This window comes from Amblyomma americanum, chromosome 3 (assembly GCF_052857255.1).
Source record: "Amblyomma americanum isolate KBUSLIRL-KWMA chromosome 3, ASM5285725v1, whole genome shotgun sequence".
Lineage (NCBI taxonomy): Eukaryota > Metazoa > Arthropoda > Arachnida > Ixodida > Ixodidae > Amblyomma > Amblyomma americanum.
The window spans coordinates 112,314,400-112,318,794 of record NC_135499.1 but is presented as its reverse complement, the minus strand read 5'-3'; the positions used below and the strand labels follow the sequence as shown (position 1 = coordinate 112,318,794).

At 51.1% G+C, this 4,395-nt stretch overlaps 1 long non-coding RNA gene across 1 annotated transcript; it reads left to right on the top strand.

The window, feature by feature from the left end:
* The first annotated feature begins 2,751 nt into the window (after window positions 1-2,751).
* Window positions 2,752-4,070, top strand: LOC144123241 (uncharacterized). The gene is made up of 2 exons (XR_013313053.1): window positions 2,752-2,826; window positions 3,603-4,070. It is a non-coding gene; the product is annotated as an uncharacterized LOC144123241 (long non-coding RNA).
* The last annotated feature ends 325 nt before the right edge of the window (window positions 4,071-4,395 follow it).

Genomic DNA, 4,395 nt, shown 5'->3' with positions numbered 1-4,395 from the left:
TCAGCAGCTAACGTGTCAAACGTGGCCGAGGTGGGCGGAGTTATGAGGAGGTCGGGGACATCGACGTGATGAAAGTGCTGCGCCTGGGTGGTGATGCGGTCAATAGTGAACTGGCTGCTGACTTGAGTGAGCCAGAGTTGAGGATCGGCCGCCGAGGACTGGGGAAGGCGTAGGGACCGCGCAGAGACTGCACTGGAGGGTCCGTCACCGAGCATGGCGGAGGCGTTGTCGTCGGCGTTGGCTATGGTGGGGGCGGGTGTTCGTGCGGACGTCGGGGTCACCAATTTGTCGCGCCAATCAGTATGATGCCGGCAAGATGAAGAAAATGATTGATTTACATGCTGAAGTGCTGCAGTGTCTATTGCCGGGGAGCCGAACGGCGCGTGACGCCGGCATGATGTTGTTGTTGTTAGTAGAAGCAGGTGGAGCATAAGGAGCGAGCTCAATTCCACCGCACTTCGGCGTCATCATCTTCGACGGCTGGTGCTGCTCCGGCTCCATTAAGCCACTTCTGCTGCTACAAGCCAACGCCTCAGAAAAAGTGTTTAACTATCGCTCAACCACATTATTAAAGGTTTTTTCTACTGAAGTCACAATTGAGGCAGTCAAGTTGGACTCAATCTGCCCAACACAAGCGCGCACACGGCTAGCGTATGAGTCTTATTTTCTGTTCAGAACAGCGTAAGCATCGGCTCTTGAGCATCGCTTCTCTCTGATGACATCCAACAACCTGCGCTCTTCACTGCGTTTTGCGAAATCGTAATCATCAGCTGAGTGGTTGTTGCTCCAGACGCAACAATGAGGCTGCTCAGAGGTGCAGTTATCAGCAGAATGACCTCCACATAAACGGCAGCGGGTCTCCGACTTGCATGCTTTGCCGCTATGCCCAAACCCCCAGCAGCTGATGCACTGAAGAGGGCGGTGTTGCAGAGTGTCCACAACGCATACAATCGGCCAAAAATTTACGTCACCAGGCCAGGAAGAGCCAGCAAAAGTTGTTATTACAGACTCAGTAGCAACACGCGAGCCGTTTACCTCTCTACTGCAGCGATAGACTGGAACCAGCCCGGCTCCTGCATCCTGAAATTCTTCTAAAATTTCTGGTGGGGAAGATGCTCGGTCGACATCACGTACAATATGCAAGCTGTTCGGAAATAATTGCTTTCACCGGCAGTGAGCTGAAATTTTTTTACTGAAGCAAGTCTGCTACACAAGCGATATCTGAGGACATGCAGACAAAGCCTCTACGGCCAAATGGATGCATTTCAGAGATCTGCAGATAGTGGGCTGTTATTGATTTTAGCTCCTGTTTAATTAGTTTGGTGTTTTCATTTTGATCGCACCCTCATCGATTGGAACGAGAGCCACCGGAGTTCCATCAATGCCATTTTTTGGAAGGGCTCAAAAGGCAGGCTTTGTGCTGGCAAGCTGGCAACCCAAACTGGCAACCGTCTACCTGGGGTGGTCAACGAAATCTCTCAGCAGAAAGCACCCTCAGGTTCACATCAACTGCATCTTAACCTAATCCTTGGACAACCCCCCCCCCACTTCACGTAGAACAGCCTCACTAATGATAAACAAGCCGGAACCGCCAGAAGAAGCAACGCATAGCAGCAGCCAGCAAGTACACGTCAGCCTTCCGTTCAATATGGCGTCTTCGTCTTCACTACGAAGACAGGCATGTAATCACGCTGCAGATAGGCCGCGTTTAGCATCATTTAGCCTGGGATTAGCGTCGCGGTGGCAATAGTGGCAGCGCAATAGTCGTAATAACGGTCGCCGTAACCGGAGGCAGCTAACCACGAGAAAGGAGGAGGAGGAGGCGAGTTACACTGACGTAACGGTTGACGTCACTGGAAAGCGCCGTGGCAATGCACCCTGCTCAGTAGTCCCAACCGAGTGATGTCACATGTGACAGTCTAGTTTTTTTCCCTCATAACTCCTCCCACCGCTGTGCCGACCTCCCAAAACACAAACAACGATCTCGTCTTTCAGAATTCGCTACTGGTCCAACATCGCGAGAACCATCTCTTGCCACTTCCCAGACCACAAAACTTGCTTCATGGCTATCAAAGACTGGGAGAACAGCGCTATCTAGAAGAACTAGTATGTGCTCGAAAAAATAAGTGTCCTTAAAAGCACACGTATGCTTCTCGTCCTCAAATTCTTTTCCGCAATATATCGCTAAATGAAACTACCTCCACAGATGTCGCTGACTCAAGCCTTTGACATTGATTAGCCGCCCCTATCCTTTGCTCCCTCCCTTAAAATACTTAAGATGTATTATTTGCCATCAATTGATAAGAATATTATCAGGACAATGAATTCGTCAAGAGCAACGCGGCTCTTCGGAACCTTGCACCGTCCACTTCGCAGCCAGTAGGTTCTCAGTGCTGGTAGTACGTTCTGCTGACTCATTGAAAAGTCTGGGCAATGCGTAGCTACGTGCCGTTGCCTTCGACTGGAGAAGAAGAATAGAACTCACGGGACACGGGCCACATATCTGGAACGCTCTCCACGAGACTGGGCAGAAGAAGAAGAAGAAGGCTCTTTTCGAATCGCAGGTCGGTGACGCAATCATCTCGCATGGAAGACAGCTTCAAATTTCGTCCGCACGTCGCTGGCCCGAAGGACCAGGAGACTGTCCAGCAGGGTTCTCAGCAGGCTGTAGGCGGAAGAGGTCCTGCGGTGGCCAAAGCAAACCGGACGCAGAAGGCCGCTCCCGAAAGAGGCGCCACTCCAAGGACCACGGCCGCAGGCGCACGTCAAGCGTCTGCACTGCGACCACCGCCGACAGTTCATGCTTCCTGAAACCAGTTGAACAGGGTGAGCGGCACGGTGGGTTCCTGGTGCTCGGACATGGGGACCATAGAGCAGGCATATCATTTTTAGATATGTCTAAAGGGAACGTATTGGAGTTACCCTCAAGATGTGTCGCATTTTTATTCCTTGCCGTTAACAGGGAATTATGCACATGCTGGCCATCTTGCGTGTGAGTGCCTGAAAAAGCTGTTTTAGACTTCCCTCCTTCTCACTCTGCTGAGCAACCGCTTCGGCAGCCTTATTCGACAGATAGAACGTCATGCATTGAGGCTTCTAGGTCTGTTTTGAAAAGAGATCAGTTTAGCTTCGTGACATATTTTCGGCCTTTCAAGCTGTAGTGTAACTTGTGTTGACAAAGAATTAGCAGTTTGGTATATCTATAGCGCACTGAGATCGAGATACTATATGTGTTTCCTGTCATGTCCACTAGAAAACGAAGCACTCATTCCAATGGCTCGTTGACTTTACGTTGAGCTCCTGAGCACGAGTTCAAACCTTGGAGCCCTGCGCCAAGATCCCTATGCATTCGCAGGACACCCGGATTGATTTTGTGCCACAGCGTGTTGCGTGCTACAGGCAAACCGATAATAAAGAGCAGCCTGATGACACCGCGTCATAGCTGCTAGTAACTATACGTGCACTACTTTACCGTAATCAAAATAGTTCGACGCAGACCTATTTACCGTAATCGTAATAGTTGGCCGCAGAGTTCTAATACGCGCCAAGAAAGCAGTCGTCGCAATAACTAAACGAGGCATCTGCGTTTCATGATTTCGCAGTGGACAGCCTATCGTGCACAGGAGGAAAGCAGGACCGTAGCGCCACGGATGCAATCGGTCAACCGAAGCACACGGACCCAAGTTCCAGCATCAGTCAGGCCAAAACGACCTTAGAGGCTTCGCAGGTGGAACTCGACGAATCAATGTGCCCGCTCTCCTCGCCAATGCCGCTGTCACCAGTCACCCCTGACCTGTCACCACAGCCTCCTTCGTTCCATGTGGCTGGCGGCGTTCTGAAAGAACAAACAGCGGAGCCCGGCGACGACGTCCCGACTTCCGGGACATCGGAAATTCCTTGGTCCCCTGTGAGTGCTGCCATCCTTTGGGCACTGAAGATGAGCAAGATAGAGAAAAGTGCAGTTGGAGTGGCACCACGCGAACGGAGACGCAGGCTATGGAAGGACAGTACAAGCGCTCAGTAGAAAATAATGTTATTGTAATGACAATAAATTGTTTTGGGGAAGGAAATAGCGCAGTATCTGTCTCATATATCGTTGGACACCTGCACCGCGCCGTAAGGGAAGGGATAAAGGAGGGTATGAGAGAAGAAAGAAAAGAAGAGGTGCCGTAGTGGAGAGCTCCGGAATAATTTCGACCACCTGGGGATCTTTAACGTGCACTGACATCGCACAGCACACAGGCGCCTTAGCGTTTTTCCTCCATAAAAACGCAGCCGCCGCGGCCCGGTTCGAACCCGGGAACTTTGGATCAGTAGTCGAGCGCCTTAGCCACCGAGCCACCGCGGCGGGTAAAATTTTATTGTATGGCTCAGTATTGTAGAGAAAGCTACGTT